This window comes from Neovison vison, chromosome 9 (genome assembly GCF_020171115.1).
Source record: "Neovison vison isolate M4711 chromosome 9, ASM_NN_V1, whole genome shotgun sequence".
Classification (NCBI taxonomy): domain Eukaryota; kingdom Metazoa; phylum Chordata; class Mammalia; order Carnivora; family Mustelidae; genus Neogale; species Neogale vison.
The window spans coordinates 75,161,220-75,172,441 of record NC_058099.1 but is presented as its reverse complement, the minus strand read 5'-3'; the positions used below and the strand labels follow the sequence as shown (position 1 = coordinate 75,172,441).

The window sequence follows — 11,222 nt, the reverse complement described above, 5'->3', positions numbered from 1 at the left end:
ATATGTTTATAAGAAATAAAACAATTGAAAAAAAAAGTCAGTGAGTTCTGTTTTGTTCTTATTCTCTTTGGCTCTTTCTTACTTTTTCCTTTAGCCTTCTTTTTTTCTTTGTTCTAACAGGTCAGAATCTGCCCTTTGTTTCAGGTTAGTGTATTTGGAGCAAGAAGTCCAGTCCAACGTTCAGGTAATCACTAATCATGTGAACTGCACTGTGAGATAGACAAACTGTTGGCTATTCTTAAAAGAGAGTTACAGAGGCAAAATCATGTCATACATCTTTGACCATTGTATTCAGAAAAGATCTTAAATGTAAAAATTTGAGAAAGGTGACTTTGTCCTTTATAAAGGTGAGGCACTTCCATTCCGCTTTACTCTTATTTTGCAGTTGGTTCAAAGGTTGAGATGGGGACGGGCGCATCAGACATCCCCATTGCCAAGATGACATGAGAAAGGTTGAGTTTTGAGGGTTTGGAGCAGTAGAGTAGGTTTGTGTTGGTGTTTTTGGAGAAAGGGAGGCAGCCAGAGAGTAAGGTTGTTGTGGTTAGAGATGGAAAAACTGAGAGAATTCAGAATGCAGGATCAGAGTTTGAGAGCATTCCAGGTGTGACTTCCACTGACTGGAAATGGAGACAGAAAGCTGAGGGGTTATGGAGAGTGAGCATGGAAAACGAGGTTACCACGTGTGAAGAGCTGTTACTGTTGACCTGGGAGCTTCAAAGTTTGGGGAAAGAAGTTCAATTCCTCATTTACTCTCAGCTAGAGAAATTTTACTGCCTTAGTGACCATTTTTCTGATGTTCTTATAGCTACTTGAGCTTTTGTTTTGTTGGTATATACTTATATATATATTTTCCCTTTTGTATTATGTTATATTTTGATTTAGTTATGTGTAACTTACAAACTGTATACCTTGGCTTCTGCTTTTTTAAAAAATTGAGTTTTGCTTTCATTAATTTTGCTTAGTTCATGTAGCTTTATTATAGACTTTATTTTTGTCTCTCTCCTTTTTTTTTTAAATCTTCCCTTTCCTTTAAAAAAATTCTTCTTTCGGGGCACCTGGCTGGCTCAGTGGGTTAAAGCCTCTGCCTTTGGCTCAGGTCATGATCTCAGCGTCCTAGGATAGAGCCCCACATCAGGCTCTCTGCTCAGCTGGGAGCCTGCTTCCTCCTCTCTCTCTGCCTGCCTCTCTGCTTACTTGTGATCTCTGTCTGTCAAATAAATAAATAAATCTTAAAAAAAAATTCTTCTTTCTTGGTGTGACTGGTGGCTCATTCAGAAAAGAGTGTGATTTTTGATCTGAGGGTTGGGAGTTCAAGCCCCATGCTGGGTGTAAATATTACTAAAAAATAGATTAACCTTAATAAAAAAAATTTAAAAAGTTTCTTTCTTGACAACCTTTGGATTTCCTCTGGTGGCTTGTCTTTAAATTTTTTTTCTGATTCTCTTTTTGTTTGGGAGTGGTGTTCTATCTTTAAGTATCTTATTGTTCTCTCATAAAATAGAAGGACCTTGGGAAGCTTATACTCCTTTCCCCATGAACACTATTGCAGTTGTATTTTATCTCCAGAATGTTCTCTGCCATGAACTAGATTACCATTATTTTACACAGTGAATTTGTTTAGATTTGCCTACCTATTTTCTACTCCAGTATCTTTGCCCCCCCCCTTTTTTTTAACATCGAATTTTTTCTATCTTGGATAGGTTTGGTCCTTGCAATGTTTCAGTTTATCTAAAAATCTCCTTATTGCCCTTCTGTCTTGAAAAGCAGTCTTCCACGGGAGGCTGGGTGGATCAGTGGGTTAAACCTCTGCCCTGTGCTCAGGTTATGATCTTAGAGTCCTTGGATGGAGCCCCACTTGGGGCTTCCTGCTCAGTGGGGAGCCTGCTTCTCCCCCCCTCTCTCTGCTGCTCCCCCCACTTGTTCACTCTTGCTCTATCTCTCAAATAAATAAACAAATAAATAGCTCTCTCTCTTGTTTCCTCAAATAAATAAATAAACTCCTAAAACAAAAAAAAAGAAAAAGAAAAGAAAAGAAAAGCGGTCTTCCAGTAACTTATTATGAAGATTTCCAAACATATAGCAAAGCTGAAAGAATTTTTTTCAAATGACTATATTGAAATAAGACACTTATTGAATATTATTATTTTATTTCAAGTCCAATTTTGGTCCCAGAGAAGGCAGTGTTGTCTTAAAGTCTTGGATAAGGTTTTCTTTTTCTCTTATTCCAGGAAGATCACTTAACAACAAATACTTGAGGTTTCTTAAGCGATGTAAAGCAATGATGTCCTTGTCTCTGATATTCCCACATGAAATTGTTTCCATTTCCAACATGTTTTTTTTTTCTTTTTTTGTAAATTTTTAAGTTTAACAAGTCTCTCCAAGCACTGGGCCTTGATTTAATGACACGCTCATAGCGTTATTTTTCCAACATGCTGTAAGGGTTCCTGTGACCAAATGCAACGCTGGTGATATTAAGAGTTGGGGGCCCCAAACATCTGAATCACGTGTTTGCCTGCAGAGCTTGTAGGGAGGTTGTTACAGTCCTTCTGCCACCTCTCAGGGGCCGTGGTGGTGCAGCAGAGCCCCATGGCTTACCAGCTGGCCTCACACAGCCGCGTCTTCGACTACGTCTCCGATGCACTCCCCACGCACCACCATTCTAAACACCACGTTCAACCAGTCCCGGGAGGACCTGCGCTCCCATGACCATGGGAGTTTCTTGAAGCCACATAGCTGCGGGAAATTTTTCCAGATAGCCTCACCTGATCTGGGCAGTGCCTGCGGGCGGGCCTGGGGGACTCCCCCGGGGGGCTTCTCGGTGGCAGGCACAGGGCCCCTCCCGCCTGCACCACTGCTTCTCTCCCAGGCGCCTCTCACAGGACCCATGCCCCGCCCCCACTTGGCCGTTGCTGGCCCGAAAGGTCAGGGTCCCTAGCAGCAGAGCTCCAACCTCGGGTCCCAGGGCATCTGCAGCGTCATTGGTTGTGTTTGTGCAGGGGAGGAAAAAAGAAAGAGGAGGCCGTGATGAGTAGAGGTCAAGAGCACCGCGCGCAGAGCTCAAAGGATTTTAGAGTCAACACGCACATACTCACCACCCGGACTCCATCATTGCTTGAAAAGAACTTGCTGGAGCTAGAGTTCCCACCTGCGGGTTATTTTCTGTTGTCCAGGTCGCTGTCGCAGGACCTCCCGCGGATGGATATCAAGATTCAGGAGCTCACACTTAACTGCCCTTTCTCTGTAGATAATCTATCTTCCTTCTCTGGCTGTTTTAAACAATTCTTTTCATCTCTGACATTCTTTATTTTCACTATAATGTACCTCCCATATATTTGGGTTTCATTAGGCGTCATGATCTGAGGACTGGGATCTTTCAGCAATTCTGAAAAACCTCTCAGTATCTCTATATTATTATTATTTTTAAAAGATTCTACTTATTTATTTGGGGGGGGCAAAGGGGAAGGAGGATCTCAAGTCCACCCCATGCAGAGCATGGAGCCCTCTGCAGAGGCTTGAACCCAGGATCTGGAGATCACCAACCAAGAGTGGTTGGTGAAACCAAGGGAGCCATGTTCCACCCACTGTGCCACCCAGGCGACCCACTCATTATCTCTTTAAATTTGTCTCTTTATTCTAATGATGCCTTCTACCAGTACTTTAAACGAACTTCTCTGCTTAGGTGCCTTAGGACTGTCTAAGCACCAGGACTTGATCCTGAAACCCTAGGGAGGGCCAGGTGGGTATGAATCCTCACAGGGAGATCTCTCCTTTCCCTTTCCTGTAGCATGGGAGACTGGGATAGGCAGGTTTTCGTGAGGTCTTCTTCCTGTGGGGCAGTTTGGTTCTCTTACACCTCTCAGGGCAGGCCTGTGGGGGACTCACGTTTACGCTGGAATCTTCTGGCACATTCTGGCAGGCCCTGGGCTCAACAGTCTATCCGTCCCACAAGAGACTCCTTGCAGACCGTGGCAACTCAACGTTTCTAGGAAGGTAGGACAAGCACCAGGTAAAGTCAGGTTTGGCATTTCCCTCCCCCTCAGGATTGTTGGAAAGTTGAATGACACATGCATGGAGAGTTCTGGGTGAATTTGGTTGGCTGAAATGAGCAAAGCAGTGGGAGTTATTTCAAGGGCATGATCATCAGAAAATTAAACCTGAGGAGAGCTTTGTCCAATCAAATGCTGAACTTTCTGGGGACATAGGATTCGCAGGTGGACCTCACAATTCTGTGACCCTCTCCATTGATGAGGAAACCATAAATTTTTAGCAATGATCATGATGAGTTCAAATATAGTCCAGACATGATGTTTCATCTTCCTTACCACAAAATGGGCTTCAAGATATGAGGTTAATTTGAAACTTTTATTTCTGTGTGAGGTAAGCTGTTTAAATGTATGGAAACCTTTTTGTATCAGGTTGACTTTCTGGGGGGACCAGTGTCATCTCAAGACGTTTTTCATTCTAATTGTTAGAATGATGTTTGTATTGGCTAAAACTGCATGTCATTTACAGATACATATCAGAAATTGTAAGTACCATCTTATCACCATCAATACAAATAGTTTATGTAATTATTTTGGGATGTGAATTAACTATCACCTGCCACTTGACTACATATTTTATGCTAGCTTGTGCCAACTACATTTTGACCATATCTAAAAAAATGTTGTTATAATCTGTTCTTTTGGGATATTGTATGTATATTCTGGCAGTTAATGAAAAGAAATTTTCCTCATGAAGATTTAAGTATTTGCACCCTTATGCCATTTTAATATATGACTCAACGGAGACACATTTGCCCAAAGAAGAACCATTAAGTGAACCTCTGCTTTTCACATTAGAAGAATAAAACAAATGATGAAAAAGTGAGTACATTGCTGTGCTGCTATTTATGCTTCCTAAATCATGAAACTGTGGTCATTTTCAGTATATTTCTCATGGAACAAGCCAATGATTATGAAATCATTATTTTTATAACCATTATTAATTGGCCACATGTGTATTTTGGCACTAACATCTTATTAAAACTTTGTACAAAATTAAGTAATCCTTACTGTCATTTATTATTTCATCCTGCGGGGTGTCAGCTCTAAAATTATGTTCAATAAAAGTGAGAAACGAGGGACACCTGGGTGGCTCAGTCATTAAGCATCTGCCTTTGGCTCAGGTCATGATCCCAGGGTCCTGGGATCAAGACCCATGTTGGGCTCCCTGCTCAGTGCAGAATCTGCTTCTCCCTCTCCCACTCCCACTCCCCCTGCTTGTGTTACCACTCTCATTGTGTCTCTCTCTGTAAAATAAGTAAAATAAGTAAAATCAAAAAAAAAAAAGTGAAAATTGAGGGGTGCCTGGGTGGCTTAGTTGGTTGAGTGCTTGACACTTGGTTTCGGCTTGGGTCATGATCTTAGGGTTGTGAGATTGAGCCCCATGTTAGGCTCCATGCTGGGTGTGGAGCCTGCTTAAGATTTTCCCTCTCCCTTTCTTCTCTGTCTCTAAAAAAATAAAAATTAAACAAAGTAAACAAGTGCAATTTATTTAAAAAAATAAGTGAGAAGTATGTGAAAAGACACACGAAGCCCACTGAACAAAGTGGAGACTTAAGACATCAACAAATCTCTTACCTAATTTCTTAGATAAGAAATTATCAGACAGCCATTTAGGCATTGAGAAATCTGACTGAATAAGTAGTTTATGTCCTACATATTACTTTAGATTTCAGTGTAATTCCTTCTATATAAGCCACGTGTTTTCAAAACTTATTTTGAAATAAATATATTTTACCTACTGGAATCTTAGCTCCAAGGGGACAGGGACATTTTTTCTGCAATGTGAATTCCTAGTTTAGGACACCATAGTTACCAAAATTTTTTCAACGAACAAGTTAGTAGTTAGAAACTAATAGTGGAAGATATTCTAGTAAACAAAGAAGAATCAAATGTAGTCTGAATTTCAGTCAAGATTTCCTCAAAACTATTTACTTAATATGTTTTATGGCTCTAGGGTTAGGGGTATACAGATTTAAAGCTAGTATATTTTCCTGGCATATTGTTCCTTTTTTTTTTTTTTTTTCCTTCAAAGATTTTATTTATTTATTTGACAGACAGAGATGACAAGTAGGCAGAGAGGCAGGTGGTGGGGGAGGGGAGCAGTCTCCCTGCTAGCAGATATCCCGGTATGGGGCGGGATCATGATCTGAGCCGAAGGCAGAGGCTTTAACCCACTGAGCCATCCAGGTGCCCCTGTTGGAGATTTTTGATGATTGCTTTAATCTCCTTATTGGTTTTGGGTCTGTTCAGGTTTTGTATGTCTTCCTGGTTTAGTTTTGGTAGTTTATACATCTCTAGGAATGCATCCATTTCTTCCACATTGTCAAATTTGCTGGCGTTTAGTTGCTCATAATATGTCCTTATAATTGTTTGTATTTCTTTGGTGTTGATTGTGATCTCTTCTCTTTCTTTTATGATTTTATTAATTTGGGTCCTTTCTCTTTTCTTTTGATAAATCTGGCCAGGGGTTTATAAATCTTATTAATTCATTCAAAGAACCAGCTCCTAGTTTTGTTGATTTGTTCTATTGTTTTCTTGGTTTCTATTTCATTGATTTATGTTCTGATCTTTATGATTTCTCTTCTCCTGCTGGGTTTAGGCTTTCTTTGCTATTCTTTCCCTAGCTGCTTTAGGTGCAGGGTTAGGTTGTGTAATTGAGAACTTCCTGGTTTCTTGAGAAAGGCTTGTATTGCTATATACTTTCCTCTCAGGACTGCCTTTGCTGTGTCCCACAGATTTTGAACTGTTGTGTTTTCATTATCATTTGTTTCCATGAATTTTTTAAATTCTTCTTTAATTTCCTGGTTGACCCATTCATTCTTTTTTTTTTTTTTTTTAAGATTTTATTTATTTATTTGACAGAGAGAAATCACAAGCAGACGGAGAGGCAGGCAGAGAGAGAGAGGGAAGCAGGCTCCCTGCTGAGCAGAGAGCCCGATGCAGGACTCGATCCCAGGACCCTGAGATCACGACCCGAGCCGAAGGCAGTGGCCCAACCCACTGAGCCACCCAGGCGTTTAGTAGGATGCTCTTTAACCTCCATGTATTTGAGTTCTTTCCAACTTTCCTCTTGTGGTTGAGTTCTAGTTTCAAAGTACTGTGGTCTCAAAATATGCAGAGAATGATCCCAATATTTTAGTACTAGTTGAGACCTGGTGTGTGACCCAGGATGCTATCTATTCTGGAGAATGTTCTATGTACACTTGAGGAGAATGTGTGTTCTATTGCTTTGGGATGGAATGTTCTGAATATATCTGTGATGTCCATCTGGTCCAGTGTGTCATTTAAAGCCTTTATTTCCTTGTTGATCTTTTGCTTGGATGATCTATCCATTTCAGTGAGGGGGTGTTAAAGTCCCCTACTATTATTGTATTATTGTCAATATGTTTCTTGGATTTTGTTATTAATTGGTTTATATGGTTGGCTGCTCCCATGTTAGGGGCGTAGATATTTAAAATTGTTAGATCTTCTTGTTGGACAGACAATTTGAGTATGATATAGTGTCCCTCTTCATCTCTTATTATAGCCTTGGCTTAAATTTTGGCTCAAAATTTAATTTGTCTGATATAAGGATTACCACCCAGCTTTCTTTTGATGTCCATTAGCATGGTAAATTGTTTTCCACCCCCTCATTTTAAATCTGGAGGTGTCTTTGGGTATAGAATGAGTTTCTCACAGACAGCATATAAATAGGTCTTGGTTTTTTATCCATTTTGATACTCTGTGTCTTTTGATTGGAGCATTTAGCCCATTGACATTTAGGGTAACTATTGAGAGAGATGAATTTAGTGCCACTGTATTGCCTGTAAGGTGACTGTTACTGTATATTGACTCTGTTCCTTTCTAGTGTACTATTTTCAGGCTCTCTCTCTGCTTAGAGGATCCCTTTCAATATTTCCTGAAGGGCTAGTTTGGTGTTTGCAAATTCTTTTAGTTTTTGTTTGTCCTGGAAGCTTTTTATCTCTCCTTCTATTTTCAATGATAGCCTAGCTGGATATAGTATTCTTGGCTGCATATATTATTTGTTTAGTGTTTTAAATATATCATGCCAGTCCTTTCTGGTCTTCCAGGCCCCTGTGGATAGGTCTACTGCCAGTCTAGTATTTCTACCATTGTATGTTACAAACCTCTTGTCTCAAGCTGCTTTCAGGATTTTCTTTTTGTCATTGAGACTTGAAGTTTTACTATTAGATGATGGGGTATGGATCTCTTCTTATTGATTTTGAGGAGGATTCTCTGAGCTTCCTGAATTTTGATGCTTGTTCCCTTTGCCATATTAGGGAAATTCTCTGCAACAATTTGCTCCAATATACCTTCTACCCCCCCTTTCTCTTTCTTCTTCTGAATCCCAATTATTCTAATTTTATTTTGTTTTATGGTATCACTTATTTTTCAAATTCTCCCCTCATGGTCCAGTAGTTGTTTGTCTCTCTTTTGCTCAGCTTCTTTATTCTCTATCATTTGGTCTTCTGTATCATTAATTCTCTCTTCTGCCTCATTTAGCCTATCAGTAAGAGTCTCCATTTTTTATTGCACTTCATTAATAGATTTTTGATTTCAATTTGGTTAGATTTTAGTTCTTTTATTTCTCTGGAAAGGGATTTTATTTCTCCAGAAAGGGATTTTCTAGTATCTCTATGCTTTTTTCAAGCCCAGCTAACACCTTGATAATCATCATTCTGAACTCTGGTTCTGACATCTTACTAATGTCTGTATTGAGTAGGTCTCTAGCTGTTGGTACTGCCTCTTGTTCTTTTTTTTTTTTTTTTTGAGGTGAATTTTTCTGCCTTGTCATTTTATCCAAATAAGAATATATGAATGAGAGAATAAAATACTAAAAGGGTGTCAATGACCCCAGAAAAATATATACTAGCCAAACCAGAAGAGACTTGAAACAAGCAGGAGAAGAAAAGAGGAAGAAAAGTAAAAAAATAGATACATGGCTAGACTGGTAAATAAAGCACTGTGTGTATTTTGATTTGTTAGAAGAAACTGCCTCCCAAAATTTTAAAGAAGGAAAAACTTATATATATACAAAAATAAGGGTAAACATGATGAATGGATGGAATATGGCTGTAAAGATGAAAACTTAAAAAGATTCTAAGAAAAGGGCACCTGGGTTGCTCAGTGGGTTAAGCCTCTGCCTTCAGCTCAGGTCATGATCTCAGGGTCCTGGGATCGAGCCCCACATCGGGCTCTCTGCTCAGCAAGGAGTCTGCTTCTCCCTCTCTCTGCTTGCTTCTCTGCCTACTTGTGATCTCTCTCTGTCAAATAAATAAGTAAAATATTAAAAAAAAAGATTCTAAGAAAGGAATTGATAAGAAGTCAATTGAAAAAAGAAAAAAAGAGGAAAGAATGTGATCAGGTTGAAGATTAGAACAAAGTCATGTGCTAGATTTAGGATGTATTTTGATCTATTAGAAGAAGCTATATCTCAAAACTTAAAAAAAAGAAAAACCTATATGTATACAATAAATAAGCTTAAATACAATGAAGGGATAGAATATAACAATGAAAATTTAAAAAGATTTTTTAAAAAAGATATTGATAAGATAAAATAGTTTAAAAATGCTAAAATAGGAAAGAGGAAAAATTAATATATAGAATAAGAAAAAATAAAATAAAAAAAATTAAACTTTGGGAGAGTATATAATCATGGGATAAAAGTCATAAATTCTATGTGCTGTATTCCATAGCTCTGAAAATTTGCAGTTTTTATTTATCGGTGAGCTTCATCTTGGCTGGATATTCCTGCTGATCTTCTGGGGGAGGGACCTGTTGTAGTGATTCTCAAATGTCTTTGCCCAAGGCGGCCTTACACCGCCCTTGCCAGGGGCCAGGCTAACTAATCTGCTCAGGTTCACTCTGGGGAGCTTTTGTTCCCTGAATGCTTTCCTTATAGCTTTGGAGGATGGGAATGAAAATGGCAGCCTCCCAATATCTGGCTGGGAGGACCTGAGTGCTCAGAGCCCCACTCCTCAGTGTGCCCTCAGAGAAAATCTGTCAGTCCCTCCAGTCTCCCTGGTCTCCGGCCACACTCCGCGCTCACCCAGCCTGTGACTGAGCATTCCTATCTCTGCCCACGGTCCATTTGGAGTTGCCAAACCCAGCACATTCCTGCAGCACCATCCCATGCCACTCCTCCCAGGCAAGCCTCCCCAGACCTGGCACTTGCCGGGTCTCTGCTTGAAGAACAGTGGCCTGACTGTCCCTCGGATCACAGTTCAGGGTACCCCCAACCTGAGAGCCCACCCCTCGGCTCTGCCTCTGCAGCTGGCTTCCCTGCTTTGATACCTGGGAGCTCTGCCACACTCAGGCACCCCTGATATTTCTGTGACCCTACGGGCCCTGAGACCACACCGTCCCTGAGAAGGCTCAACCCCCGCTTAGCCTCTGGAGCGATGTCCGTCAGTGGAGTGGACTTCTAAACATTCCAATTTTGTGCTTTGCTGCTCTACCGCTTGCTGGGAGCTGCCTTTTCCCCTATGGTCTCTTCCGGTTGCCTCAGGTTCACTTCTCCGCACATCCTACCTTCCAGAAAGTGGTCGATTTTCTGTTTTTAGAATTGCTGCTCTTCTTCTCTTTGATTTCCTGTTAAGTTTGTAGGTGTTTGGAATGCTTTGATCACTAGCCAGCTGAACTCCCGGACCTGATGATATTTAGTCCCCTACTCCTCTGCCATCTTTTTCCTCCCAAGACCTTATATCTTCCTTGCTGATTCAATTTTGTTCTTCCTGAAGGACATACATCTTTTAGATTTACTTTGAATCCTACGAAATTTTTTTTGTGTGTGTGGGTAAAAAATAGCCAGAGAGCAAATAGTTCATATAGTTCACCCTACTATTTATTCCAGGGAGGAGTTATGGTGGTAAACTTTTCCCATCAGTTTACCTAAAAATGTTTTCATTTTGCCACCACTGCTGTATAATTTAGCTTCGTATATGCTCTACACAAATGATAATTTTCCCTCATTTTTTTTTTTTTAAAGATTTTTATATATTCATTTGAGAGAGAGAGCACACATTGGGGTGGAGAGGGAGGGGTGAGAGAGAAGCAGACACCTTGCTGAACAGGGACCCCGAAGTGGGGCTTGATCCCTGAACCCTGGGATCATGACTCAAGCTGGAGCCAGATGCTTAACTGACTGAGCCACTCAGATGCCCCTCATTTTCCCTC

General features: G+C 40.4%; 1 pseudogene; it reads right to left on the bottom strand.

The window, feature by feature from the left end:
* Nucleotides 1–2,076: 2,076 nt before the first annotated feature.
* On the bottom strand, nucleotides 2,077–2,979 carry LOC122916757 (annotated as a pseudogene).
* Nucleotides 2,980–11,222: the final 8,243 nt, after the last annotated feature.